Consider the following 14419-nt stretch of genomic DNA (forward strand, 5'->3'; position numbering starts at 1 on the left):
GGAGGTCAATTTTGGAGGGCATTATCCTCGCTCAAGAAGATATACACTCAGCTTGGAAGAAAAAGAAACCAAGCATGACAATCAAACTAGAAATAGAAAAGGCTTATGACAAAGTGGATTGGAGACTCCTTTGTAAATGCATGTAAGCATTTGGATTTAGCAAGAAATGGATAGATTTAATCTTCTTCTGCATATCAACTCCATAAATTTTAGTTTTGGTCAATGGTGGCCCATAAGGCTTTTTTGAAATAACAAGAGGGATAAGATAGGGGGACCCGATTTCTCCCTTCTTATTCATCATAATAGCCAAAAATTTGGGCATATCTTTAAAAAGAGCACAAGAATCAGGTCTACTTAAAGGGATTAACATCACCAGCTCAATCAATTCTATAACACACCAACAGTTTACAGATGATACTATGCTCCTTGGAGAATGATTAGAATGTGAAGCAAGGGAGATAAAGTCAACACTAGACCTTTATAGTAGAGCTTTGGGTCAATTCATTAACCAAGAGAAATCAAAGATATTCTTTTTCAACACAAACATTAGGGAGGAAGAAAATATATTTAGAATTTCAGACTTGAAGAGAGGAAATCTCCCATGTAAGTATTTGGGTATTCCCCTTGATAAGGGTACTAGAACAACCAGAGTCTAGGATCCACTAGGGGAGAAAATGGAGAAAAATATGAATAATTCGAAAGGCAGATGACTGACTTGGGCGGGTAGAGTAGTAGTGTTGGTAGTAGTTTTAGTAACAATCCCAATTTATATGTTTTCATGCTTAGCCTTGTTTGTTGGAGCTAATGTGAAATTGGTCAAGATCCTAAGAATTTTTTTTGGCAAGGGGTAGCAGAAAATAAGAAATACACCCTAATTGCATGGGATAAGATTTGCAATCCTAAAGAGCTAAGGAGTTGGTATGAGAGATCTATTTTTGGCTTAATTAAGCTTTAGGAGCTAAATTAATATGGGAAATGTATGAAAAAATGTAAGCTAAATTGGTCAAAATATTACAACACAAATACTTGGAAAGCAATTATCCTTGTAGCATCTTCAAAAAAACATTGCCTCCAAAAGGGTCTAGAGTATGGAACTTCTTAATGAGCTGCATAAACATTATAGTAGAACAACTAACATGGGATGTGACAATGGTAAGAAAGCTTTATTTTCAAATGATTCATGGAGAGGTTACCCAATTATATCTCAAATGATGGATACAACCATAATCAAAGATGAATTAGAAAGGGTATGGGGCAATTTTTTTAGGAATTATGTGGAATTTAATAATTCAGACTCAATAGGAGGATGGAAATGGAAATATTTTGAAAACCTTAACCTGCCTATAGAAGACATCAAACAACTCTAAAATATCCTCAAAGATAGAACAATAATTTTCAAAAATTCAGAAGATAAATTAGTTTGGATAGGGGCATCCTCAAGCAAATATAGTTCAAAGGAAGGATATAGAGCTATAATTAAAAAGCAAAATTGGATCAAATTTGATCTACCCTATCATCTTTGTTGGTATAAATGGACTCTCCCTAAAGTGGGTATATTTACATGGGCCATGCTTCAAAAGAAAATCCTAATAGCAGAATGGTTTAAAAGAATAGGCCTCCAAGGACCATCAAGGTGTTCTTTATGTGAAAAAGATGAAGAAACAATAGATCACATGTTTACTATTTGCCCTTTTGCTCAAGAATGCTGGCAATGGTTATGTGCCAAATTGGGCTGGATAACAACACTTCCAAATTATATAACCATGTTATTTAAGAGTTGGCCAATTCTCAATAAGGAAGGAACCTATAAGGGATTATGGATAGAAGCACCCTCAATAGTAATCTAGGAGATTTGGAAAGAAAGGAATAGAAGAATCTTCAAGCAAAAAAAGATAGAAATGAAATCTATTCACAACAAATTAGAAGCAACAATTGTGGAAGTCGTCAATAGTAGATTGACAATTCCTCCATGTAGCAATGCAAAATTCACATTTTGGGATAATAGAATAAGGAGAATATGGCATGGTCTTAAAATACCTACATATGTTGGCCTAAGAGGGCTTTCCAGTGAAGAAGAGAGGAAAAAATGTATTCAAGCTCCTCCAAAACTTGGTTGGTTTAAGCTCAATTTTGATGGAGCTTCAAGAGGAAACCCAGGCATATCAAGAGTTTGATGTGTCATCCACAAGTGTGATAGAATAATTGTGGAAAGGGTAGCTAAACCTTTGGAACATGGCACCAATAATATTGCAAAATTTAAATAGAAGGAGACTCAGCTCTAGTAGTAAATGCCATAAGAAAGGAAGAAACTTCAAACTAAAGGGTAAAAGCCTTACTACTCAAAGCATTAGAAGAATGAAAGCCTTTGAAGAATTTAATATTAATTACACATATAAAGAAGGAAATGTGATAGTTGATCAACTGACGAATAAGGGTGCAGATGGTGAGACTATTAAAGAATTAAACCAAGAATTACTGCTCTAAAGAGATAAGTATTAATATTGGATAGATATTTGATGTTTATTCTTGTGTCACAAAAGGCATTAGATGGATATGTTGATATTAGAAAGCATATTTTTATCTAAAATCAGACTTTGTAGGGGGTTGATCTGGGTTGGTTATGGTGGAAGGGTGCAGTATTTTATAATATCTTGAGCATTGATGTTGTATTTTGCTTTTATAATGGAAATACAATTTACGACTTCTGATGAGTCATCTTTTTAGCTATTTTATATGAACTTTATGTTATGTCATTTTGTGACTCAGACATTATGGTTGAGATAGTAGATATAAATCTTTTTGTGTTTAACCTATATAAACTTTGCTATCTATTAAACAACCTTATAAATGATATATTAAATCCATTTTAATGATAAGGGAATGCTTGATTAAATGTTGACTGAAAGTAGTATTGTTCAAATATATGTTGTGCATGTTAACTTCTATGTATACAGTTGGAGGAGAGACCAAGTCAACAAAGGATATATGTTGCTTATTTGAATAATTGCAGTCCTAATCAAATAGAACTACTGAACCAGTCAATCCAGTAGCTAATACCTATCAAAAAACTCCTAGTTACGGTTGATACAGTTGTTGCTTCAGAACGTGTGTCAGTTTGTCGAGAAATCTAAAGGAAACCTTGGCCTATATTTGTGCATGAAACTAAGTCCTAGAATGATTCATTCTTCTATTCTTTTATTTCTAATAAAGGTTGGTTCGGAGTGGATTGACTGTGTAGTTAGTTAGTTGTAGAATCTCTTATAAATCCATCTATTAGAGATGAAGAATGTAATGTAGTTTTATCTTACTTGAGCACTGAGTGTACTTTGTTTCATAGTTAGAAATAATAAAGGATTTCAGTTTTGTCATATTCACTGTCAAAAAGTATCTTGATGTGTTTTATGATGCTTTTGTAATCTTTAGATTTGGTTAAGATTCTGGAGGCTCATCCAAGGGGGCCCACTTGGGAAGCATTCATGTTCATATACTTTCATTCCATTTTGTGTGAGTTCATTAGCAAACTTATGTTAGTAGGTTAGAATCTTTCAGTTGATTGTCCTGTAGCCACAAAAACTCCATTCTATAACTATTCCTACAACCAAAGGAAAACAAAGTTTATGGTTACCAGCTAGTTAGTTCATTTTTTGCATAAAGTTATATGTTTCATATTAAGTAGATTAAGTTGATATCAGTAGAACCAACTTTAGAATTCAGTGCTTTCCATCAATTTCTTATTCAGTTTCTTTAAGCTTAAGTTAAGTGTTCTTTATGAGTTTCTTAGTGCACATATAGTGCAAACCTATTTCAAGTATACGTTCTTGGGTTGACAAGTGAATGAGCTTTTGATTAATACATTATTAATCGAATGATGCAGAGAATTGAATTTGGTCAAGAAAATGTGTCTTAATTATTAGGGCATTATTAGGAACCAACATTTTTTGCATCATTATCGAGGATGGTGTCAAACTAAGAACTTATTGGGAATATATGATTTAGAATTTTTAATCCTTCAGTAGATGTCATTAGTTTAAGAGGCACCTTTCAATCATTTGAGAAAAGAAGCACAAACCTATCACCCAACATTTTGTGTAGGTATATTGGTAATTGAGACAAAATCTGCATGCATAGGGGAAGAAGGAGGGATGTATTAGGAAGATTCCTTCCATTTCGGTCTTATCTTGAAATAAGTCCCTATTAAGCCCTAGATATAAATCCTTGTGTTTAAGCCTTTGCGGAAGATAGAAATTGGGGTATTTTGATTAATCAAAAGGAGACCTTGATTTCTTAAATGACCCCCTTGAAGAAAATATTTTACCTTTGGTTCTTTATCAACCACAAATGGCGGCTCCTAGTGGGGGAGGTGCTCCACCTCCCAATCCAACTTTTGAATTCCCTATTCCTAACTAGCATGATAATGCAAATCTGAAGAATATTCTAGCCTCCTCTCTTCCAAAATTCTATGCCCTGGTCACTGAAGACCTAGACACCTTTTTGTTTGAATTTGATATCCTCTACAAAATTTATGATTATACCACGAATGCCCATAAACTCAAGCTATTCCCTGCTACACTAAAATAAGCTACTCTTAGATGGTTTATGAGTTTCGGTAGGGATACAATAACTACTTGGGATGAGATGAAGGCAAAGTTTTTGGAGTAATATAAAGACTATTGCAGAGGAATTGATTGACCTGGTGATGATATCTTTTGAATGACACAAAAGGAGGATGAAACTCTGGAAGATTATCTTGAAAGGTTTTTGTTCAGTGTCAGGAAGTCCAAGCATAGCACTTTGAGTGAAGAATCCCTAAAATTGATTTTTCTAAGGGGAATCAATGAGGATTATATTGAAGCACTTGACCTTATGGGAGGAGGATACATTACTCAAGCTCAATGGGATGATATCAAGAAGATTTGCCAAAAATATCCCAGGGTTTATGCTAAGAAGGGTAGGTACTATAGGTTTAGTTCTGCGACAACAAAAGAATCTTCAATAGTTTTCGAGATGGAAATAACTCATCTACTGAAAGATTTCAAGGAAGACATTATCAAGAATATGGCAACACAATTGGACACACTTCAAGCCAATGAGAAGCATGCTAAAGCAAAAGCTATGTTAGCAGAATATTGCTCTCACTGCATACAAAAGAAGAGGGATTATAGATGCAAAAACATTGAGAGCATTGAGAGAAAGCGTGAGTATCCAAAATTCAGACCAATTGAGGATGAGGAAGGATAGGTCTTCTTTATGGCACAAAAGAGACCATGTGCACCAAGACAAGGTATGCCTCAAGATCCTCTTTCTTTAAATCTTCCTTATGCAAATCCCAATTCTAATACTAATAATTGGAAATCCCAAAATCCTTCCAATTGGTCAAATTATGGGCCAAACTATTAGGGAAACCAACCTCCTTCATGACCAAATTACTCGAATATGAACATGTAGTCACCTCAAAGTAATTCGCAACCCCCTTAAGGGAATTGATAGACAATACCTCAATGGAGAGGAGGACAACAATGGCAAAACCAATCAGCTGGCTACATGTAGCCACCTATTCCTCCTCCTCGGCAAGCCCTATTACCTCAAGCTAACCAAAATGTCAATGCAACTAGACCCACTCAATTGCCAACACAACTTGCACCAAATCCTAACAACAAAACATAGCAACATGTGTTTTCCAATTACCCTATTCAATACCTTGCTTATGATGTGAATATCAGTAACATGCAATTATGCTTAGGAAAAGACTTGAGGGTCCCTCATTCACATATTATTACTGTACTTTCTTTATAACAAGAAGAACAATTAGAAAATGTTTACCCTCAAGCCACCAAGTCTACTCCAATAGGACAACCTGAGCAAACATAGACAATTGAGCTAGACCCTCCATTTCCTCATAAGATAATAGTCAAAGAACCTGAAGTAGAGCAAACCTTTGATTTTCTAGACTAGCTCAAGCATGTTTGTGTTAAAATACCCTTATTTCGGGCCATTAAAGATGATCCCATCTATAGTAAGGCCATAAGGGAAATGTGCCTAAAGAAACCAGGCATAAAAAGAAAAGATCCGTAAACTGTTCATGTCATGGGCCAATTAGTAGATATTATGTTGGCGAAAGTTGTAATTCCTAAATATTCTGATCCTGGTTTTCCAGTGGTAGGGATAACCAATAATAGGGTTTTGGTTAAAAATGCTCTTATAGACTTGGTAGCTGCTATAAATGTCATGACCAAAAGTCTAATGCAGAATTTAAACATTACAACTCTAAGGCATACACCCACTATGTTGCAAATAGCGGACAATTCCACAATCACACCAGATGGGGTTGTTGAAGACCTTATTGTCACCCTAGATTCGTGGGAATATCCAACAGATTCTATGATTCTATCCCCTAAATCCACTATGGGGGGATATCCTGTTATACTGGGAAGACCATGGCTAGTTGTTGCAGATGCCTATATAGGATGTAGGTTTGAAGATATGACCATTTCAAATAACAATACCACTAAGAAGCTTGTTTTTTTTCTACCAGCCAAGCCCAGTGAAGAGAATGATACTACAGTTGGGCCTGACTTGGGTTTTGATGTTGAGAAGGTTAATTCTCTATAATCATTGATGATGATTAGTAGGAGTTCTATCTTGAAATTGCAAGATGATGATGAAATTTTATCCTAGATTATTCATAATAATTATGAATTGGGAGCTAAAATAGAGAATCACCTTTCATGTCCTTTGCAAATGTTGTTACCATCACCCTCTACTCCTAAATTCCAAACCTAGTCACAACTACTACACACATTTCTACCACATGAAGTAAAGATCCCCTGTTAGTCCAACATCAATGATGGAACTGACTGAGCAATTATAAGATTCTTTGGGAAAATCTCTAAATATCAACAATAAGTTGACTACAACTCAACATGAATCTTTGACAACCCTTCTAAAATCCCACCAACATGCTTTTGCTTGGGACTATCATGATATGAAAGGATTGGATCCTATTCTCTATATGCATAGGATTTACATCAACAAAGATTGCAAACCAATCTGGTAACCACAGAGGAGAGTAAATCCTACAGTCAGAGAAATTGTTAAACAAGAATTGCAAAAATTATTAGATGCAGGATTCATCTATCCTATCTCGGATAGCTAGTGGGTGTCTCCTTTGTTCATTGTACCAAACAAAGGAGGCAAGTGGAGATTATGTATTGACTATAGAGAACTGAATGCGGTGACTAAGAAAGATCACTTGCCATTACCTTTTATTGATCAAGCATTGGATAATCTAGCAAGGCAACAACATTTCTCCTTTCTAGATGGGTTTAGTGGATATAAATAAATTAAAATTGCTCCTGAGGATCAAGAGAAAACTACCTTCACATGCCCTTGGGGTACGTATGCTTATTTAGTTCTTCCTTTTGGCTTGTGCAATGCCCCTGCAATATTTCAAAGGGAATTCATTAGTATCTTCTTTAATATTTCTCTTAACAATATGGAAATATACATGGATGATTTCACAACTTATGGAAAAACATATGATGGAGCCTTATCCAATTTGGAGGAGGTTTTGCAAAGATGTGAAGAACAACGTTTATCCCTCAATTGTGAGAAGTGTTTCATCATGATGACATAAGGAATAGTTATAGGACACCACATATCTCAATGAAGCATTAAAGTGGACCTTGCTAAAATAGAAATGATAAAAAATCTAGCATTCCAATGTATGGGCTCTTAACAAAAGATGTTGAATTCAATTGGACAAATTCTTGTGATCAAGCATTCTCCACACTTAGGGATGCTTTAACTAAAACACCTATTCTCCAAGGATCCAGCTGGGAACTTCCATTTCATGTTCATACAGATGCCTCAGACTATGCAGTTGGAGTTGTTTTAGGTCAAAAGGAAGGAGCCAATGAACATGCCATATATTTCATCAATAAGAATCTGCAGGGAGCTGAGTTAAAATACACAGTGACAAAAAAGGAAATGCTAGTAGTAGTTTATGCCTTAAACAAATTTAGGCATTATATCACTGGGTATCCAGTGTTTGTCCATACTGATCAGACAACCATCAAATATCTCATGAACAAACCTTTGGTAGCAGGCAAGTTAGCTAGGTGGTTGCTATTACTGTAGGATTTTGACATTACAATAGTGGACAAGCCAGGAAAGGCCAATGTGGTAGCAGATTTTCTTTCAAGGCTTACAACATCTAGCTTTGAACCTATCATTGATGATTCATTTCCGGATGAGAACCTATTTGCTATCAACACTTATACCCCATGGTATGCAAACATAGAAAACCATTTGGTTTAGGCAAAGTTCCTCCCTATTTTTCCCCAAAGGAGAAAATGTTTCTAGTTGAAAAGGGTTTTCCACATTCTTGGATTGTAGGATGTCTATACTATACTGGACTAGACCATCTTGATGCACAACTATGTTAGAGAAGACAAAACCTATGATATTCTGCATGCCTGTCATGATGAGCCCTATGGAGGACATTTTGCTACAAAACAACCTTCATGAAGATCCTCAACACTGGTTATTAATGGACAACCCTTCACAAGGATGCCACTAAATATACCAGGAACTGTGACCATTGTCAACATATGGGGAGACCAACTAAATCTAATGAGATGCGTCTACAATCACAAGTAGTTATCACTCCATTTGATAAGTGGGGAATGGACTTTATTGGTCATATTGATCCTCCATCTAATGGTAAATATTATATCTTTGTTTGTACTGATTATGTTACCAAATGGGTGAAAGTTAGAGCTATGAAATATGCTAGGAATAATAAAGTTGCAGAGTTCCTTTATGAAGATATTTTTACTAGGTATGGAGTCCCTAGAGAGTTAGTAACTGATCAAGGGCCACAATTCACTTCTACTCTAATAATAGCCCTGATGAATGACTATAAAATTCATCATAAAAAGTCAACTCCATACCATCCCCAAGCCAATGACCAGGAAAAGGTCACAAACAAGGAGATTGAGGCCATTCTCACAAAAATAATAGGTCTGCATAAGAAAGACTGGGCATCTATGTTACCTAAGGCAGTTTAGGCTTACAAAATAACATGGAATACAACTACTGGATTCACACCATTTGATTTGTTTTATGGAAAAATAACTGTTCTTCGGCTTCCAATAGAATTTGAATATAAGACTCTCCGAATAGTACTTGACTTAGATATAGATATTGCTAAAGAAAAGAAGGAGCACATCATACAACTTAATATCCTTGATGAATATAGAAAGAAAGCTCTTCATCATACAAAGCTCATCCAACAACAAAGGGCCCAATGGCATGATAAGCATATCAAAAATAAGAAATTTGCCCTGGGAGATTGGGCTTTGTTATATGACTCTAAATATCAAGATACTCAGGGTAAGCTTCAAACACATTGGATGGGACCATACGAAGTTGATGAGGTCTTTGACAATGGTGTTGTGCGACTCACCGCAATAGATTCGATCCATTTCAAGTTGTTGGTAAATGGCCATAGGCTTTGTCTTTATCAAAGGCCTAGTTCTAAACAGGAGTTCCTACAACAATTCACGGATAATCCAAATTTCAAATTTGCTACATGAAACTTTGGCGGGCTTCCTCGTTCCCCACGTGTTGAATAAAGTTCTATTTTCCACCTTCCTAATAAGGTTTTCATGTACACGTGGAAACACTTTCTTCTTTCTTCCACTGTCATTCCACCTCATCTCTATCTTTCACTTTTTCATTCGTCATCATTCTCTTTCATTTTTGGCTTTGTTGTTACATTTCACACATCAAAAATCACATCAACACCGATAATTATTACATATTATGCATCACAACTTCAGGTATGTGTGCACATATTTTTCTACTTATTACTCTTAATTAAATTTAATTTGAGTTATTTCCTTTTGATTACATAATATCATTTATTTTCCAACCTATTTGTTTGGACATCCCTTCCCATGTGTGGACCCATGTGAAATTTTGGTTAGGGGGAGGGGTTATGTGCCGATGTGTTTTTTTTGCAAAGTGAGAATTAGTTACCTTGCAAAAAGATTTATTTTAAGCTATCCTAAGCTTAGAGTCATGCTTTTCCTTTGAAATATCCTTCTTGTCACCCTGTTGTCTTTAGTTTATACGTGTGATAAATGAAGTGCTATAATTATCTCCATAATATGTAAATATTGGGGGTAGAAAGTTAATAAATTTTTGTTAAGTTTTCGAAGGAAGGGAGTCGCTTTGTGTTGAGAGAATATAGAGTCTGCAGAAATGGGAGGACCACCAATCAGGCATGAACCAGTAGACCATGAACTTCTTCTTTTGAAATGTAGACTATTTGCTAGTATTTGAAGTAAGTGGGTGGTTGGATTACTTTTTGAAGCTCGATAGTCTTGACAATGCCATGGCCCATGAGCATGCATCCACATTTTAAGATGGGGAAGCCATGGTATGAGGGGTCAAAGTAGTTGTTGTATACACCTAAAAATGGCCTAAAGACAATTAATTAAACAAGCAATTATTTAATTAAACCCCATTTCCAATTTAATTGAATTTACTAGTAATTTGATTGAGTTTCCCCATTCACCTACTTATTAATAAATCTAAGGATTTATTTAATAAGTTCATTTCAATAGGTGGAATTTGAGCCGACCCTGTAGCTTCATTTGAGCCCTGCGATCCCTAAGGCAACATTCAAATATGGCACTACTGGTTGCAAGGGTGGATTCACCTCGGGAGGTTTGGCATTCAACAAAATTAACAAGGCATTCGACTTTTTCTTAACCAATTCTTGCCCTATTTCCCTACAGTGTCTATCCAAAGCACTTTGGATATAAGAAAAGTTCTACATCTCCAGCGTATGTTTAATGTTATCATAAATTGAAACAAAGATATGTCTGGATAGGAGGAAATGCCACGGGAAAATGCCCCCAATGTGGGCGTTACCCTCCCATAAGTCATATCTTTGGGCTGCAAGGAGAAGTTTATTACCAGGCAGAAATTCATGCTTGACAACTTTAGCAGCAATTAACTCAAGCATTGAAAGGGATTGGAGCAAGTCAAAAGCATTTGACAAGAAAATAGAGATAAGCTGTGAAGGGAAGATGGCCCGTCTTGCCTGAGGAAACAAGATTTCTTCACCAATCACCCGCTTGATGCTCCTCCTGATATGGTATCATTGAATTTAGAATACTTGTCCCAGAAAACCATCTCTAATGTGCTTCGTCAAGGGTCTCTCCCACTCTTCCACTCCTAGGAAGACTCTATAGTTGTGTGACAAATACTCTGTGTGCTCTCTGCGACATGTTGTACAAGTAGAGTCCATTTGCAATCTTCCTTTCGTTAAAGTTGGCGAGCCCTAATCTGGCATTCTGTCTATTTTCCCTCTTCAAAACCTGTGTTATGCACAAACTAGTTTACCTTGTGAGGGAAGAATGCCTTTTAGGTGGAGGAAGTGATGTTTAATATCCATCCCATTCGTCTATGTTATAATTATGAACTCTTCTTGCTTGCAAGAATTCCCATGTGACAACTTTACTAAACCATGAATGATGTGTTATAGAATTACATCTCACATGCGTCAAGGATGTAGTCATGTATGCAAAGATGGCGAGGGACTAATTTAAGACATATTGCACATGCGGCCGTGCTAAGCAATTAATTCACTCTGGTTCGAAATCATTCCTGCAAGTGTAATTAAATGGCATTTAAGTGATTAAACATGATGGTTAACATGTCTCATCACACACAAAATCTCATCCCATAGAATGTTTTTTAATTGCAGAAAATCCTTTAACTCATGATCATCCTTGATCGATTCAACTTGAAGACCATCCCAGCCCATGTTTGCAAGTATATCTACCATCTTATTACCTTCCCTATAAGTATGCAAAATATGAAATGCTTTGAATGAATCTAGCAGAGACCAAAATTGTCAGAGAATATAGTTGATCCTCCAATTTAATGTTTTCCTTTGTATGCAGGCATTAATAATTAGAGAGGAGTCCCCTTCAACATGAACTTTTAGGAAACCCAATTTCTTTGCGAGGATCAATCCTTCCAATAACGCTTGCACCTCTGCCATATTATTAGTTCCTGGAGGCAATACAAAATATTTGAATGCTTTTGAATTGCCCATATGATCCCTAATACAAACTCCAACCCCTGAGTCACTTGGGTTCCCTCTTGATGAACCATCGAAGTTAATTTTGACAAAATCTCAATGAGGGGGTTGCCATGAAATGTTAGATCTATCAACCTTAATCAATTGTTAGAAGATGACAAGTTGGAGTTAGATGGTGATAAAACGTGCTTCCAATTTCTGATAATGGAAGAATCCCAAGACAAAAATAATGAAGAAATGTTAAAATGGGATTGAACATGAACATTAACTAGGTCTAAAACTGATTTCTCAATGACTTCCAAAACTTTATCAACAAACAAAGATAGTTTCCTAAAAACTCTTTTATTTCTTTCCCACCAGATGGACCAAATGACTGATGCTAGAATGATGTGCCAAATACAAGAAAAGGTGGAGGAGGTAAACAGAGTAGGCCAGGACTGAAACAAATCCCAAATTTTGTTTGGCAGAGGCAATGAAGTTTGCAATCTATTCAAAATGAATAACCAACACTGTTGAGCAAATGGACACTAAACAAACAAATGGTCAACTGTTTCACTTTCTTTATTACATAGAACACAGAGAAATGATTGCGAAATTTGCAGCTTGACTAGTCTATCACTAGTTAAGATTTTGTTTTGAATTGCCAACCAAGAGAAGCAACCTACTTTAGGAAAAACTTTGTTATTCCAATAGAATTTAAAAGCTCTTTGATTATGTTGTTGTTCCATCATATGTTGTAAAGCTACATATCCATTTTTAACTAAAAATACACCTTGTTTGGAAGGAGCCCAAAAAACTTTATCCGATTTATCTGAGAGGAATACAATCCTCTGATCCAAAAGGTTTTGTAACATTTGCTTTTGATTAATAACAGTGATAATATGCAAAAAATCTTTCCATATGGCTTTTCCTGAATGTAATTCAATTCCATTGATATAGTCAATGAGTTTCTCACCCCATACATGAGTGAGAATAGGAATTTTTTTTTGCAGATGTTGACATTGTGCTAATGGAGGGTGTCCATTCCATGAGTCATTCCAAAAATGAATTGACTCCCCATTATTAACTTGCCAAGAAATATACATGGTTACCAATTCTCTGGAGGACATCATAAAGTTCCACATTGCAGATCCATTTGGGGGATTAACAATGGTGAGGATTATCAATGGGTTTGAAGAGTCTAGATACTTTGCTTGCATGATTTGACACCATTTTGCATTAGGCTTGGAGTACATTTTCCATACCAATTTACCTCCAAATGCTTTATTTCGTTTGGTGAGATCATGCAATCCTACTCCTCCCACTGCCTTTCCATGTGACATATTGGTGAGTGAAATTAAAATATTTTCTTGTGAAAGATTACCCTTCCATATAAAGCTTCTGATAATTTTTTGGATCTTCATGACAACTGATTTTGGAGCCTTAATTAAGGACAGAGATGTACTAATTAGGTATGGAGGCCAAAACAATTTTGAGGAGGATGCGGTCTGAGAGAGACAACCATCTGACTTGCCAAGCTGAAATTCTTGATTTAATCCTTTCAAGCACATTTTCTGAATAAGATGATTTATTATCTCCCATGAAGAAACGAATACCCAGGTACGAGCAAGGTATATCTTCTAGTTTGAATCCCAAAATTTTAGTGATCTTTCTACTAATTGTAGTTTTTCTATTGAAGATAAATATCTTTGATTTCTGAGCATTAATTTGATTTAACAATATAGTTACTAACATGAGAATCAACCATATTATCAACAACCTTAGATTTGTTCGGGTTTTTTAGTTTATTTAGAACCAGCTGTTGAGAATTTTTTGTACGAACCCTCACTGGGATTGGGGGGGGAGAGGGAGGCATCTTTGTTGCCTTTCATATGAGCCAAAGAAATTTCAATGGCTGAGTGGGAGGAGGGTCTGCATTGAATTTCCCCAAAATAACATTATTATCGAAGGTTGGAGGAGGGTCAGGAGGCTTAGAGATGGCCTTCGAAACAACATTTTTAAGCACATTGAATTTCTCAATAATCGGGGTCTGAGAGACCTTAGGATTCGGGGAATTGCTCTTAGAAACCATCCCCTCCAAAGCATCTTTGGAATTAGGGTTGGATATACGCTTAGCCAGAATAGGACAATTTTTCTGAACATGCCCTTCCCGATGACAAAGGAAACAAGTATTGATGCCTCTGAGGATTTCTATCAAAAAAAGCACAGGATCATTGTCCACTACAATTTCAATGGAGTGAGGAATATCCTTACTCGGTTCTAGGGTAATAAGGACCCTAGCATCTAGGTGCGGGATGAAAG

Source organism: Cryptomeria japonica, chromosome 5, assembly GCF_030272615.1.
Source record: "Cryptomeria japonica chromosome 5, Sugi_1.0, whole genome shotgun sequence".
NCBI lineage: Eukaryota > Viridiplantae > Streptophyta > Pinopsida > Cupressales > Cupressaceae > Cryptomeria > Cryptomeria japonica.